The 17,500-nt window shown below is 40.2% G+C and overlaps 1 protein-coding gene across 6 annotated transcripts in view; it reads left to right on the top strand.

Annotated features, from left to right (window-relative positions):
- Positions 1–17,500, top strand: part of Fars2 (phenylalanyl-tRNA synthetase 2, mitochondrial) — a 542,959-nt gene that overhangs the window by 118,355 nt on the left and 407,104 nt on the right. The window contains exons 3-4 of one of the 6 annotated variants that reach the window (XM_029562861.1): positions 1,191–1,283; positions 1,936–1,985. The exons of 2 other annotated variants lie outside the window; for them this stretch is intronic. The gene's annotated coding sequence lies outside the window, so the exon portion shown is untranslated. 3 more of the 6 variants (XM_008831656.3, XM_029562862.1, XM_029562858.1) reach the window with 3 other exon arrangements.

Raw genomic sequence — 17,500 nt, 5'->3', positions numbered from 1 at the left:
AGTCTAATGTCTGATTTAGCAATGCATTGCAGTTGCTTCCTGTCAAGGTTCTGGCTACTGCTGTGGTCTGGGACCTTGCTTCCTGCTGGCATTTGCTGGTTGCTACCCTGACTGTGTAGGAGCCGGTTTGTGGGGGTAGTAGTGGAAAGTGAAAAACAACAGACACCATCGGCCTAGAGAAGGAACCTTAGGGATTTGTGACAAATCACACTGGCCTGTGGAAGGCCCTGTGATGGATAACTAATTTCATTTTCCTGTGCATGGTAGCTGTTAGCTTCAGGTCCTTTGTGTTGCTGCTTGAATAACTCCCCGGTCAGCTGATAGGAGAGACTGTTAAGAAGGTGGTCTCATCTTATTAAAGGAGCCATTGCCCCAGCTGATGAGCTCTGCTCCATCATCCGGAAGCACAGAAATGAGGGTGAGCAGACTTGATCTGGGTACCTGAAGGTTATCCCCCTTCCAAAATAGTGAGGAGATTTGGGCTTTGAAGTTAGATCTGAACTTAGGAGTCTTGCTAGTCTTACTTTTGCTATGTAAAGCACAGTCCCTCATTTTCCTTTTTTTTTCCTTTCTTCTTTCCTTGAGATGGTCTTGCTATATGTAATGCATGTTGGCCTTGAACTCATTCTGGTTTTCCTGACTCAAGTTTCTGAGTGTTGTAATAACACGCATGAGTTACTATGCCCAGCTTTGTTTTCCTTTTCTAGAAAATAGTGACAGTCTTGAATTCTAATGATGTGTATGTGTTGCATGGTTAGTGGCTCAACACTACTAATAAATAATGCTATTATTTATCATTTGTAATATTATTTATTATTTATCAGTTCTTCTACCACACATTTTGCTGGAGGTGATCATGAAAGAACTGCCTTTTATAGGTGTTCTTTGCTTTGCTGGAGAGGTGAATACTCTTATAGAAAGCTGCTATTTGATATTAAAAATATCAGAAAGCCCTAGAACTGAATAGATGTGAGACTGACAGGTGCAATGGTTTAGTACTGCCCGAGTCCTCTTTGTGAGGTAGTAGAGGATGGAAACTTCATCTAGACTATAGCATTTAGAGATTAGGCCTTTGTGAGGTGATCATCAAGGTGGAACCTTGTGATTGAATCCTGGTGCTTTTATAAGACAGATTAGAAGAGACACATGCATGTGCCTCCGGTCTAATGTGATGCTTTGTGTTGCTTCAGGACTACCAATGAGAAGGCTGCCACCAGATTCTGACCCTTGAGCCTCCAAGACTGTGAACCAAATAACCTCTTTATAAAGTTGTTGAGCCTCAGGTATTTTGTTACAGCAATACATTGCTCACCAGAGTGTTTTGACTGTATGTTATCTCACTTTCAAGTAAATTAAATTACAGAGAAAGATGAATTAACTTTAAGAGCTCCTTGAAGTAGCACCTAGCCTTCAAGTTCTTAGACACAAACATAAAACGAGGTCCATATACTCTTTGTTCAGAACAGGATAATAGGGATATAGAGAGGAGGCTTAGTGTTTGAATTGTGTGTTTGAGAATAGCAGATGTTTAAATGCTGTAAAGTGACACAGGAAAGAGCTTGAACTTTAAGAATATTCCTTTCCTTTGTTCTCTCTTTTCTCTGTGATTTTCACATTTATATTAATTATCTCCACATGTCATATTAGGTTATACTAAGAATCTGAATTTCAAATAAATGTCAAATCTGACAGTAAGCTAAAGTCTTTCAATAGGTAGTCATGAGGAAAATGGACTTTCTGGTTTTGAAGGATTTTTTTTCCTTCCTCCAAATGTCTTGTCACCAAAATAACTGGAGAAATCTCATTAACCAGGTGTCTTAGGGATGCGGGAAAGGCTACAGGACTTGGTTGTATGGCATAGCAGGCTCTGAACCAATTGTACCTCCTGTGCCCTGACACCAGGCAAGCCATCATGGAAGTCTCTTGTCTTTCCAGACTCAACTTCCTGCCCCTAAAGTGAAGCTACGAAGCCAGCAGAGCTTCAGGTGAGCTGGACTTGGTGGTGCATACCTGGAATCCTAGCACTATCGAGGCTGAGAGAGGATGATTGCTGTGAGTTTGAGGCTAACCTGGGCTACACAGTAAAAACTTTCCCCTATGTGTGTGATTCAAGCATTCCTACAAAAAGGCAAGTGTGTTTTATTCCTTTCTGAGTCCCAGAGTGTGTGTAGAATTCACAGTCATCTCCAGCAGTGGTTCAGTTGTGTACGTGTTCATGCAGTTTCATCACTGGAGACTGTAGCTATTTTTCATGAAATGACAATCCCCCCCCCCCGGGTGGGATAGAGTTTATTAGCAGAGGAAAAAGCACACGAGACAGTTCCCTTTGGGATAGAGAAGCTGTCTGTCTACAGGTTGTTGGCTGGGGGTGTTGATAGGGGGCTTCGGGGGATGTGGAAGGTGGGAATTTTTTTGTCTTTTTGAAGCAGGGTCTCCCTGTAGCCCCAGCTGTCCTGGAACTTACTATGTAGACCAGGCTGGCCTTGAACTCATATCCACCTGCCTCTGCCTCTCAAGTGCTGGGACTACAGGCATGTGCCACCACACCCAGCTTGGGGAAATATTTTTTTAAAAATTCAGGTGGAAGCCGGGCATGGTGGCGCACCCCTGTAGTCCCAGCACTTGGGAGGCAGAGGCAGGTGGATCTGTGAGTTCAAGTCCAGCCTGGTCTACATAGCGAGTTCCAGGACAGCTGGGGATTACAGGGAGACCCTGCCTCAAAAAGACCAAATAAATTAATTAATTAATTAATTAAAAATATAAAAATTTAGGTGGGGGTGGGGGGAGGAGCCCAGGGCTTATCAGGAGAAAGTAGCCTCTGTCAAACTGCCCCCTTCCTTCCTCTTCCATCAGCCAGGATCTGGGTCAAATGGTGTAAAAAGTCTGTTTATCCTTCTAAGACCATCAAAGAGGAAGCATGCTGTGCTGAAGCAACTCCTTGCAGTGATTGGGTCTCAGGTCAAAAGGTGTAAAGAGTCTGTTTATCTTGTCTTCTAAGATCAGGGTGCGCATTGAATCAGTTCCTGCAGTCTTGGGGCCTACAAAACCATGAGGCCCTGCTGCATTGGGGGTTGCTGTATATCTGAACCCTAACATTCCAGCCTTTTGTGTTATAGGATAGGGGGCGCCCTTGTGGTCTTGCTACTTACTGCTGGACAAGGTGGACATGGGGGCGGGGCTCAATTAGGGGTCTGTCAGACAGTGGGGGTTCCCTTCTCATGCAGCTTAACAGAGTCCTCCATAATCAACAGGAGCTTATACACATGTGGAGGGAAGGAAAGTAACATCTGATTAAAATCAGTATGCATTAGTTTTTGGATTCAGCCCTGAAAATATCTGAAGGTGCAGGGAGCAATGGTTAGCACCAAAGTAAGCACCAAAGTAATAGAAAGCAGGGGGCCAAGAAAGGCCAGAAGCCAGGGAGTCAGTCCTGTAAAACTATCCCGTTGAAGTGACTGCTGATACTGGGAAGTTTTAGGTGAAAAATGAAATCTTTTAGGGAATCAGAGCTCCCAAATACTTTTAACATTTTTGGCCTTTGGAACAGAGTACATTGCTAAAAGGCCCAAGGACAATTTGACTTTTAGCCAAGAAAGAAACTGGCTACTTTTCTTTGGGGTCTTTTATCCTAACTGCCTATCCAATTTCTACCTCCTGTTCTTATCACACCACCCGCTGAAGACGTTTACCCAAATTGCCAGTAGGGAATCTGGATGCAGACTGCTCTGGCTTCTTCCATGCTGAACAGGGGCTCAGGGTGAGGCAATTGGGGTACCCCCTTCAGTGGGTCTATCTAAAAGACTCCCAACCTAGGAGATGTGAAGGACAGGGAACCAGAAAAAGTGAGAACAGGGAAAATTTCAAATGTCCAAATTAAAGTCCATTGGAATTTTTTGAGGAGGACTTCCAAAATCATCCATCTACTGGGTTCCTCCGCATTTTTCTTTTTTTCTGCCATGGCTGGACTTGAGAGTGATGGACTCAAGATTTGTTTTCAGGCATTTTGATAACTGTTGGAGTGGCTAGAATCAGTGTCAGTTACCTCTCAAAGGCTTCATGAAATAACAAGTTATAACATAAATCTGGCACGGTTTCCTTATGGACTGACCTCCATTTTCCTGAGAACTTACACAGCCTGAGCCACTGCCACAAAGCCTAAGAAATTGAAATCCACACATGCAAGGTAAGAGTCATGCTCTTGAATATTACAATGGTATTTTTTATAGACTCCAGCACCTACTTATGCAATCAGCATTTTATTATGGGATTTTCAGGCATACTGAATGAATTGAAGCAGTTTAATGGTGCATTTGCATACAGCCAGCCACACTTGCATTCTACAGTTAACGTATCATATATGGTTTACCTTCTGCCTCTCTGGCCATCTACAAATCCATCTTTCTTGTTTTGGGGGGGTGGAATTTTCAGAGCAAGTTGCTGACTTCCCCGTAAATGTAGATTGCTACCTACAGCTCAGTATTTATATATGACTATGACTTATTCTCATAAAATTTACATATAGTGAGATATATATAGTAGGTATATCATTCACTGAGTTCTGACAAGTGTTTTCAATTCCAGCTTACTGGGGTGGGATAACAAAACTGTATTGTTAATAGAAGAAGGCCTCTCTGGCCTTTTCCAGTCACCCATTACCAGTCCTTATCAGACGGATTTATTGTGCTGAGTTTTTTCACTAGGGGTTAGTTTTATCTCTTATATTACATAAGGAGAACCAGAGAGTATATACTCTCTGTGACTCTCTGTTTGATTACACAGAGTAGCCGCTGGTCTTTGTAATGATTAGCCATTGTCAGTGGGAAAAGTTTTTTGTGTTTATAGCTTCTAATAGTACATTTCCACATCTTTCTATTCTCACAGTACACAAACTTTAACTGGCGTTGAATACCCCAGAAGGGTTGTTAGGTTACAAACTTCCTACCAAGTTCCTGTTTTGGGGGGAAGGCCTGGGATCAAATCCTGCCCCCAGCTGCTGGTGATACTGACATTGATGGGGCTGGTCCTGGGAACATACATGGAGAAACTGCTCCATACAGAATCATTTTAAGTGTTGTACAAAATATTGTGTGTCAGTTCCCCAGGGGAAAATAGTAGCTGATCTATAAAGCTGTTCTTCTGATTCAGTTATTTCAAAGCTCTTTCCCTTCATGGCATGCTGTCTGTGGCCCCTTCTTTGGTGGGAACTGAGAATTCTTGGTCTTTATATTCTTTTTTTTTATGTTTTTATTTATTTTTATTTTATGTGTATGTGTGTACTGCCTGCATGTAGGTAAGTAACACCCATGTTGTTCAGTGCACACAGAGGACAGAAGAGACGGCCGGATCCCCTGTTATAAACAGTTGTTAGCTGCCATGTGGGTGCTGGGATTTGAACCTGGGTCTTCTTCAAGAAAGGCCAGTGTTCTTAACTGCTGAGCCATCTCTCCAGCCCCTGTATTCTTTGTTTTAAAGTCAGTTTCTGTGCTGTTTCCGCACAGGAGTGTGCTCAGTTTTCCTCAATGTAGAAAGACTAAATGGCTTTGATTTTTCCATTTTTTAACTCATTCATTTTTACTTCCAATTTTCCTTTTTCTTCCTTTGTCTTTTTTTAAAAAACTATTTGAACCCTAAACTGCATTGTTTTTTGTTGATGTATCAACCTGTTTAATATTGTTTTCTCAAAGCTTGCATCAAAAGATTTACATGTGCTAGTGGCTGCATACACACCCACTACAAAACTCAAAGATAAGAAGTCTTACAGCCAACACTTTATCTCCCTTTGTTGCCTAATGTTTTCCTTCCTTTGAGCCATGTACTGTTAACAGTGTCTTGGGATACACTCAGTCTACAATATGCAAGGTTTCTGAATTTGTGAGTTTTCTGATTCTTCAAAATGTATTTGCACCTAAAAGCAGAATTTGAGATGCTTCCCTGTTCACTGACAGACGTGTAGGGGCAGGGCAACCCTTTGCTTAGACTGATACCCACATCACAGCTGAGGTTGGTAGATACATTCTGCCTTTACATTTCATCTCTCCTATTGCAAAGAAGGGGCCTTTTGGTGGTCTGTTTGGCGTCATGTTTTGCACATTCTTGTGGTTTTTAATGGTTGTTTAAAATGATCTCTAACCATTGTCCTGAAGTTCCTTCTAGAACTCCTAAGTAGTCACTGAGGTATCAATAAATAAATCACTTGTGTTAGAAGCTTCATTCAGGTTTTGGCTGTGAAATCACTGTTAATATATTCACTATATATAATGCATGTAAACAGAAACACACATAACATGGTTAAGTATTGATCAGGTGACAGCAATATATCCAGAGACTTCAAGGAAATTAACCCTATATTTCCTCTGGGAACATCACTTCAATTTTTGCTGACTCAGTAATCACAGCAGCTTGTAGGATAGCATTAACCAGCACGAATGAGTGCTTTCTGTGTACTTGGTTATTTAAATACTAACTCAGTGATCAGAGTGACTTTGTAGAATAGCATTAACTACTGTGAATGAGTGTCTCCTGCATAGTTGGCAGTTTAAATGCTTTCATGTTTTATCTAATCCTTACAAAAGACCTATGAGGTTATAGAACAGTATGAGTATTGGTGGAGAAGCGAATATATGGCAATGGGTGAGGTTGGTCAGGGCTGATCAAATTCTAATTTAGGGGCTGAAATTCCACTCTTCTGCTATCTTTCTACTGTGCCTAGATTACAATATACTATGTGAATTATGTTGTTCTGAATTACGAATTTTAGAGTAATGTTTGAGTCCATGCTTGCAGTTGGCTTTCTACATGGACTATGCTTTGGTTTTCCTACTGTTTTCTCTTTAGATCTGCCATGGATAGTGGATGATGCCATGCAAATGTCAATGTGAAATAAGTGGTTTCTGTGACTTTTGGCTAAACAGTAATTTGGAAATATATAACTTTAGATGTTCATAATAGATTTTCATGATGGATTTATTCCTTTTGACTTGGAAAAACATTTCTTTTAATCACAGAAATATTCACCACATCCTCAAGAACTTTAAAATCTGACAAACAGACTATATCCTTACTGTTGCAGTGTTTTCATGAGAAAACTGATTACAAGAAACAGTAACCTATAAAAAAGGAAATAGCTCAATTCTCTCTGCAGATATGGAGCGTAAGTCTCTTTAAAACATGTTTTTCTTCAATTCGGTGTCTTGTTGTATATCTAGCTAAGGCTAGCCTAGAACTCAGTTTTTCCACTTCAGCCACCTGAGTCCTAGGATTAAGGGAACATGCCATCATGCTCAGCTAGGACAGTTTTTATGGTGGTAAGACATTGGCGGAGGTATGGCTCATATAAATGTGAATATTATTCCAATTGGAGATGGAATTTTACAGAGAATATACTAAATTAAGTATGGTAGGCTGGCACTTGTTGGAGAGGTCAGGCAGTGGGCGTCACTAGGAGGGTGACCCACTGCTCCAGCAGCTGTCTTGTCAGGTAGATAGGACTTCTGATAATTAGTTCATGTCTTTGTGTTGTTTTGAAGAGTAAATGAGTATGAAAGAAAACAGGAAGACTTTGAGAAATGATGCTACAGTACCATTGTAGGGAGAGAGACACCCAGGATGTTAGGCTCTGGATAGTAATCCTGGGCCTCAGGACTGAAGGTTCCCCTATGTACTGTAACTTACTCTTTTCTTTGACCCTGCACCCCAGGATTGCATATGCCCTGAACTTGTCTGGAGAATCTTAGACAAAAATCAGCTTATTTAGACTACTTATGAGAAAAGAAAATTTAACCTAGAGGTCATTTTTCTACAGAATAGTAATATTTAATACTGTAAAGTAGTTTTAATATGCAATTAATGAAATGATTTAAAACAGTTTTTAGTTTTACTTGTCTTTACCATTCTGCTTACTAAATTATTTCTGAGTTAAAGTCTTACTCTTTTTTGTTAGCTAAATATTTTAAATTTTAAACTTGTTATGTACATGTGCATTTAAGATTATTATAGACTCTTTTACTTGCTGAACTTTATGAATAATTATCTGATTTTGAATTTTGAATCCAAAGTGGAATATATGGAACTACAGTTCAGTTAATGTTGTTTATATAAAAAAAAAGTGATGAGTAATGGGTTGATCAACATTGAAGCTAGATTTTTTAAAAATAAATTATTTATTGAGAATGTCATACATGCATATAAGGTGTTTTGATCAAATCCATGCCTAATCCCTCCCCTCCAGTTCCTCCCATATCTCCCCATCATGAAGCTACATTTTTGATGTTTCACCCTTCTGTCTTGAAATAGGAAGGAACATGAGGCATGACTTATTTTCATTTTGCTATGTGTGTGTATTTGTGTGTGGTATATGGGTACGTGTGTGAACATGTGTGTGTGTGCATGTGTGTGTCCCTTGTGCACTGAGAGGAATTTTTTCCCTGGCATATTTAGGAAAGCACTCATACTAATAGATACTGATAACATGAGTCTGATTTTACATGACACTTTCAGAAGTTAAGAATAGCAAAGTAATGTTCGCCAGTCACGTCAACTCAAACTACGGTGTGATCTACAGTCACTTATTAAACAGAGTTCAAATTAATTTGTAGGATCTTTGGTTTGCAGTCAATCCCTCATGCATTCATTTAATTACATGTTTTAACCTTTTGACTTAAGATATCCAGATTGGTTTCTCTTGGAACGGAGTACTGTGATTTGTGTTTAAGAGAGAAAAAGAAAATAAACCTTTCACAGTTGTATTTTCCTTTTTTAAATTTTCACCACAAGATACTTTTCTCCTGAGTACTCTTCTATTGTTGAATAAATAAGGGAATTCCCAATGTGAAGAATACTTTCAAAATTCTTATTATTGAAACCTGGGCATCTATTAGCAAAGACTGATATTGGCAGTCATTTCTCAACTGAATTGTAGTGATGAAAAGGGTTCTGAACGAGAAGAGGGTATTGTACACTTAGATAATAATTATGTTGACACTTGTTTCTCCCATTACTTTCTCCCCCCAGACTTAATTTTTTAATAAGATGTTATCTACACAAAAGGCCAGTATTACAAAAGACTGATGTGTCAAGGGATCCTTTGGGCTTCTGATTGCTAAGCCCTGGGCCTTTCTTTCACAGGGCTCCCCACTTTCTGTAGCTGCCAAGTTCATGCATAAATGTCTTGACAATTGACATACTCATTAATATTGGAACAGGCCTTTGCCAAGTAGTGGAAGCTATGTGCCCCAGGCAGCAACGTCTAGTGCCAATTTCTTTCTGATGGTTATAAACTATGCCTTAAATATGCATTGGGACCAATGAAAGGTAAATATATACCACTTAAGCTAAAAATTACTTACACTTACCCATGTAGGCCAAGAACAGTGATAAGTGATACAGGGCTGCTGGTGTTTGCCAGCTGTATGTGGCCCCTCTTGTGTCCTGAACCTGCAGCCGCCTGCCTTGAGGGCTCCTCTTTTGCCACCTGCATGCTCTGTAATCAGTCTGGAAATACATGGTTGATAAATCTTTACAGGAGAGTTCATTTACTTCATACTCTTCCAGGATGTTGAAGTGCTTAGTATAGAAGCAAGGTCACTGTTAATCAGAACTTCCGGTCATATTTAGGAATCATGTGCACTGGATTCTGTGAAAAATGATACCTGAGTCTAAATAGACAGAACTCAAGGAAAAGATATGGCATGCTGTCCATACCACTGTATATTAATGTGTCCTTTCAGGCAGTTAATGGAACTGCAGGTTGATGATTTCAAAATACACTGTCCATTTGAACCATACATCTTATGAACGACCCTACTGCATAGCTTGCTAGTGTTGAACTCAGTGACACAATTGTCTGAGTTCTGTGGTCTGGGTGCTGTTCATTCATTTATGCAGTCATTCATTTTAGAAGTACTTTCTTTGTGCAGGTGTGCTTGGCCATGTTGCAGAAACAATAAAATGAATGATTCCTGTTCTCAAAAGATTGCTTTCCAATGGAGAGAAATCCATGTTCCCAGTGACTATGGACTGGGATCAGTTGACATAACCATATGTTACGTACATAAAATATGTTAAGTACTGACCCTGAACCATGTGCAGTGATCAATGTGAGCAAGCCATTACTCAGTGCAGGGGAGGGTGCTTTATTGAAGTGGCTGGAGATTGGAAGGTACCTTTTCAAAGGCTGTCATATCCTTTTATATCAATGAAGAAGGATGTCTGAGACACATCAGTGAATGTCCAGATCAAGGCTGGAGATGGCCACTATGGTAACAATTCTTATTCACCCACTTCTTCCTCACCCCTCAACAGCCCCAAATACTAAACCTCATGAATAGCTGAGGGTCTGCCTTAGAATTTTTTTAAGAGATATTTTCTTTACTAAAATGCCATATGGCATTTTAGGTTTAATGTATTAATTTTTTCCATGAGTATAGTTAAGAGACATGTTTGCATGCATCAGGTATACTAGTTTCTTAAAATCTAAATGTCTCCAGAAGTAGCCCTGAGTAATTGCCCATGTGCTGATGATAGCTGACATAGCTAGGGAAAGGAAATTGGGAAGGTATAAAGTTTTATATACTAAACATTCTGTCTGCATTCCTTATTTTATTTTATTATTTTATTTAACAGCATAGGGTAGTTGTTTATTTACAGAAGAGTGGGTGCCCCCACATTTATGGCTGTGCTGTAGAGTCCACATTCAAATACAGATCCTGTGACCTCCCGACAGCTGCACAAAATTGTGAGAGAGGTGCTTCTTGGTGTTCTCAGCTTATATATTCTTTGCCCCTCCCCCCACATGCAGCTAAGGTCAACTGATTTGATGGGAGAGGTAACTGACTCCCCCTTGACTCCTTGATGGGAGTGGGAAGGAGGTGTGACTATAGCTTGCTGGCATAGTGGTCAGAGGATGTTTCCAGTTAACACTCCACCCTTTCCTCTGGCTCTTACATTCTTTCCGCCAACCTCTTCCACAAAAGTCCCTGAGCCTTGGAGGGGGTGGTAGGTGTGGGATGATCTTCCTCCCGTTGTGGCAAGGCACTGAACTTTTGGGTCTCTGCATCATCTGTTTTCCATAGGCTGTTGGCCAGTTAGAGTGGGAGTCCATCTACTATAAAAACACACAGCAAGAAGCAAGAACATCCAAACAGTCACTGCTATAATAATTTAACCTATGGGTATAAACAGAAATGCTTGGTTGGTACTTTAGCAGGTGTATCGTTTCCATCTAACAAAGCAATTGCAGTGACTTCCCACTGGGGCCTATATTCTCCCCTGCCACAGGGGGTTGGCTGGGTCTACAGTATCAGATGTGTGTTCCACCCCTAGAAGCGGGCATTATATCCAATCGAAAATTTGTTGGTTGTACATGCACTAGACACTCCACTATTGCACCAGCAGGAACATCTTGTTTGGTATGTTGATAGTGCAGCACGCAGGGTCTGTTGTTGAGAATTATAGGGGGCTATTCTTCCCCAGTCATCTGTTTATTGCCTTTTGGCACCATGAAAGCCACCTATCCAGTGGCAGGGAGTTTTCAGCTTAGTTCAAGCTTGATTTCTCCCTCTTCTGTGCTCATATCATCCAGCATCTTTAGCAATAGGGTTTTTCTGTTCACTTCCGGTGTACAAACAACATTATTGGCAATGGCCTTTCTGCATTCTTTTTTTTTCTTTTTTTGGTCTTTTTGAGATGGCCTCCCTGTAGCCCCAGATGTCCTAGAACTTACTATGTAGATCAGGCTGGCCTTGAACTCACAGAGATCTGCCTGCCTCTGCCTCCCAAGTGCTGGGACTACAGTTGTGCACCACTACACCTGGCATTTCTGCATTCTTATAAGAAATGATTGCTTAGATGGTCATCAAACACAGTTGAGGTTCTTTGCCAAGTCATATTTCCATTCACTTATTCTTGATATAAATGAGTTTAATATAGGCCAGAAAATGTCTAACACTCAACCTGACACTTTAAAAAAAGTTTTCTTGTAATAGTTGCAGTTTTTCAAGGTAAGGTTTAAAATATAATAGAAATGTATTTAGAAAATTTTAATAGAAGTATAAAATAGAATAAAGTAGCAGTGACGATTGCTGTTAAACTTTCTGTGTATTTCTTCCTATGGCTTCTATGTATAGCATGTGTTTATAGCAGGTATGTATTTATATAATTGAAGTCCTATTATATGTCCTGATTATCTTTAGTATATTGATGTATCATTAAGATTCTTCCCAAACTTTGTTATATTTGATGACTACATGATATTGTGTCTTTCTGCTGTAATTTGGTTAATCATTCTTTTGTTTTGGTATATTCATAGTTTATAATTATTTTCTAATATAAATTGTTGCCAGAATTCCTTGAGGGGGTGTAAACAACATCTACCCCCTCCTTCCATGGTCCCAATGACAAACCAATTTTACCAAACTGCACCCTAGGAAACCAGTGAGTTGAGTGGGCTTACTTACAGAATAGTGGGTAAGGTTTTACTTACAGGAGTGTGTATAAGGCTGTATGGATGCTGGCTTCTCCATAGCTGCCATAATGGCAAGAGAAAGGCCCTCCCCTTGTCTTCCCCAGCCTATATACCCTAGCCTTCCCCAGGCCACATGCAATTAGAGCTGAATCACTAATCATGGGTTGGGAAGTGTGACTGGACTCTCAGCTTGAGGGGTTTGACTGAACTCTCAGGCAAGTATTCTGTGGCTCTCTCTGATTCTCATTCTATGCAAGGGGTGAGGGGTGTGAACAGTCAGCAAACCCAGCTGTGATGATCTTAGGTAAGCAGCACAGCTGAGCTCAGGAAGATGGTATCTGTCTGTTGGAGGACAGTCCTACACAACATAAATAATACTGAAATAAATCGGCATATTTAACTTTTAGTTTCATCCTTGTTTTCTTTATGATAATTTTCTAGAAAACTCATTACTGTGCCAAAGGGTATGACAGTATTAAATTTCTTTATAGTGCTGAATTGCTTTCTAAAAAGCTTGTGCCAGTAACTCTCTCACTAGTAACAGAGGAAATTGCCTGCTTATAGATTTTGGTATTTATTCTTATCAGCAGGAACAAAACATATTCTCTTGATGTTCTCTTTTGTGAGTAAAAATGGAAAGTATTGAGTAAAATGCATGCATGTGTTTTGATGGAGTCAAAGCTCATGTTTTTCTCCGTGAATCCATCATAACATGTGCCTGATGGTTTTGTGCAGTGGTGACCTTGTGTGGATTATGAGTGCTCACCAGGGACCTTGTTCAGTCAGGATAGTGTGCTTTTGAGAAACCATTGTTCTGGTAAGTTAAGGTACTACTTAAATTTTCCAGAAGAGTGAGGGAGGCTGAGAGAAGATTGTTGAAACTATTATAATCTTCATATTAGTGGCTGGAGAAATATCTCAATAGTTAAGAGCACATACTGTTCTTACAGTGGACCTGAAACCTTTTTCCTAGTACCCACACAGTTAGTCAACTTACAATTGCCTGTAACTAGTTCCAGGGGACTGGATACCCTCTTTTGACCTCTGTGGGCAACTGCATTCACATGCACATAATAACATACAAACACACATATGTGCATAATTAAAAAATAAAAATCTTTAAAAACATTCAGTATTTTACTAGTTTTAGCTACTGTGATAGATTTAAATTGATGCTTCAGATAACTTTTCAAATGCTTTCCTCCTCCTCTTTCTCCTCCTCCTTTTCTTCCTCATCCTCCTTCTCCTCTTCTCCTTCCTTCTTTATCTTGGAGGGTCTTACTATGTAGCCCCGACTGGCCTGGAACTCTCTATGTAGACCAGGCTGACCTTAAACTCACAGAGATCCACCTGCCTCTGCCTCCTGAATGCCAGGACTGAAAATATATGGTGAAATGCCTGGTGAAATGTTACTTCTTAAGACAGCCTTGTAGCGAAGTGGACTGTAGTTCTGGCCGCAGTGCTACTAATAATAATAGCTGTCATTACCATGTTCCTGTCACAGTCCTTCTTGTGTTCCCTTTATATTCTTTTTACTACTTTGTACTTCTCTTGCACAGGCAAAATATGTTTTACTTTCACTTTGAGACATACAGGGAAAGAAGATTCAGAGAGAGTAAGTAATTTTCAGACTAGCACAGCTTATAAATGATGACATGGGATTTGCCTTTTACCCATGATTTCCAAAGCCCACACACACCCTTTTCACGCAGATCTTTGTAAAAATATGTGAAGACAGGTGAAGAGTGGATACTGAGGGTGAAATAAGGGTGCTGATAAAATTCTTCTGACATAGTTAAAGCCTAAAGTTGTAAAACCCTTTCATAGCTCACTGTAGAGGTGGCAAGCTAGCATTCTTGTCATAGAGATTTGTCTTCCTTCTCACCTTGCTGTCATAGCCTTTACTGTATAAGATGTCCAGTGTACTTGAGTAAGTTAAGTATTAGCAATTGTAACTGTACTTTATGGAGTGCACTCGATGGGCCAGTGCGGTGGAGTAGTACCACATTATATTGGTGCTTGAACAAAGACAGCCAGAGTTTTAGCATCCATTAAAACCAGGAGTGAGCCTGATCCATTCTGAGAACTTGTTCCTTCTGAGTTCTCTCAGAACTGTCCTCTCAAATAAAAGCCTCACTCTCTATTGAAACATCATCATGTGGGAACAGAGGAACTTTTCTTGAGGATTTTTTCCCTTCTGATACCTACTGACCTAGAACAGCACATAAAAGCACAAAAAATGTTATCAGTGTTTTCTTACCTGTTGTTTGCAACACAAATGGAAAAATGGAATAATTCAGTGCTTCCAATGAGTATTTACTGCTGACATTTTTAGAATAGACACACACACACACACACACACACACACACACACATGCACGCACGCACGCACGCACTATTCTGGGGTCAGGACAAGGAAGAGTCAGGAGATAATCAAGTTATATGTTTAGTTTGCAAAAGGAGCCCAAAGCCTAATAAGCTTGTTTATGTTATAAAAGTTGAGATAGTATTAAATGATCTTAAAACATGAAATGAGCTTTGGTTACAAGGTTAGGTAAGATTCCCATTTGTCCAGAAAATTCATTCCCACAGGCCTAGTATTGTTCTAAAGCCCTGTGTTTATTAACTCAGTCTTCACAGTGGTCCAGTGGGGTCCTCTTGCTTGTTTGAAGATGATAAAACCAAGGTGATTCTTCTAGTGAGCTGTGGACTCATGAGAGGTAGACTGCACTGACTTGAGGTAGAATGGATATTTACCGGGAATCAGGGTCTAGCAAACATTTTCAATAAAGAATCAGATAGTGCTTTAGATTTTTGGTTCCTTATGTTATGTATGTATTGAAAAGACCACCATAGGTGATAGTTTAAGAAATGGCCTTTACTGTGTTCCAGCAAACTTTATTTACAAAACCAGGGTCAAATTTGGCCATTGGGTTGTCCCGACCCGCAGGACAGTCAACGTGGTTACCTGGAGGGAGGAGAGGGGACGGAAAGGGACAAGTGACGCGAAGAATGGAGACAAGACAGGCTTTCTGATCAAGTCTCATTTATTGAACATCTACACAAAGTTTTTATAGTGAGGAAAAAGGGGGAAGTTGGCAGGGATAAATCCATTGAGGCAGAGCGATTCAATTAACAGAACAATCATCATAATAACACCACACCAATTGATCACAGAGTAAATTCCATAGTAACACCACAATTCTATATAGCAAGTTATAAATCAATTAAGAGGTTACACTTGTATGATTACAAGGTAATACAAAGGGAAAGTTGGAAGGGATAAATCTATTGAGGCAGAGCAATTCTATTAACAGAGCAATTATCATAATTACACCACACCAATTGATCACAGAGTAAATTCCATAGTAACACCACAATTCTATATAGCAAGTTATAAATCAATTAAGAGGTTACACTTGTATGATTACAGAGTAATACCAAAGTTTCTTAGCAATTACATGAGAAATGAGGGAGTCTCTCAGGCGTTAAGTGCCCAGGTTAGAACAACATGTTTGTGAGAGGCTTTCAAGTATAGTCATCTGGTTAATCTCAAACCAGGCCAGCCTTGATGTCTGAAAAACAGCTTTGCCAGGAATCAGGTCTTGCTATTTCCTGGGGTAGGGGCCTACGGCTCCCGACAGATCCCCCTTTCTTTTATATTTTAAAAAGAAGGAAAATGAGCCAAAATAATCCCTTAGGGAACCGTGCCTGCCTTAGGTTGGAGAATTTCTACTGAAGCTTAAACCCGTCATGGGCTAAGACAGCAGCTTTGGCTGCCCGCCTGGCTTAGGTAGCTATCAGCAATTCTCTCTTACCCATCATTGGCTATCCGGTTCAGCTCTCAAGGGGACGACTGAAACACGTCGTCATGTGGCCTTTCAGGCTCATAAGGCTCTTCTCGATCTTTAAGTGCAAGCCTGAGATAATGTATTTGAATTGGCTTTGCTGTAAGATCATCAATCTGACTTTTAATGAAGGTGGTAACCTTTACCCCAACCTGTGCTCTGTGCTGAGGTTAGGCAGAGCCTAAGTCCCCCTCCAAGCAAACAAAAGGACCCTAAGGGGACAAACAGTGTACAGCACAGAAGGGCATTACATAAATGATTAAAACAATGGTGCACAAACATGTGGAACAATTAATGAATCACAGAGAGAATCATAGCATCACAGGCAGTGTAGAACGGTGGGTGCCAGGCGGTGGAAACAGTCCATAGGAAACATGAACAGAGTCCAAAAACCCAGTCCAAAATTTTGGGAACACAGGATGTGATGATGGATGGTGTAGTGATGACACAGGTGGCATAGAGTCTGGAGACGTTGTAAAGTGGATAGGGCATTTAGGTACCCAACATGTATTGTCAGCATTTTGTGGAAAAAACATAAATATGCCCTCTCCCCCAAATGAGGATAAGGGAGGATGTCACAATTTATCAGCTGTAGAGTTACCTAAAGGTGAAAACAAAGAGGGCAAGAGGGAACACAAGGACAGTTAGTTTGGTAGCGGTGACTGGAGACTGCCAGGAGCACAATTTATAGTGCCTTGACCCTGTGGAGCAAAAGAGGTACGTATGTACCAAGCAGGTGTCCAAGGTAACATACAAGAAAGAAAATGACAAGAGAGGGAGGACACACCTTAGTTTTAGAACATTTAAGAGTAACACAAACATGGGTTGTTTAAAACACATCCATGGAACAATAAGGTGACAACAGGTAACCATGGAGACACAAACATACCATTTAAAGTGAGACAAACAAGGCAAAAATAATTTATAACTAATATCAGTAACCTAATTTTGTAAGTTTTGTAGTGTGTTAATGTTTTATTTTTGACACCTATTGTAAACTCATGGAACCTGGAAGAGAGCAAAACAGAGTTGTAGCTCCTGTCACAAACTACCTGTTGCTCTAAGACTCATCATAAGCAGCTCCTGCCACAAGCCACCAGTTTAGAGTATTCCTCACAAGCTATTTCCACCACAAAGCACTGTGTTGTCGAGAAAGACCACAGAAAGACAAGTTTTAAAACTGTCATTTTTT

The sequence above is a fragment of the Nannospalax galili genome, unplaced genomic scaffold, assembly GCF_000622305.1.
Source record: "Nannospalax galili isolate Female #2095 unplaced genomic scaffold, S.galili_v1.0 scaffold72, whole genome shotgun sequence".
Classification (NCBI taxonomy): Eukaryota; Metazoa; Chordata; class Mammalia; order Rodentia; family Spalacidae; genus Nannospalax; species Nannospalax galili.
The sequence above is the reverse complement of the archived record's forward strand: the minus strand, read 5'-3'. Positions and strand labels throughout refer to the sequence as shown.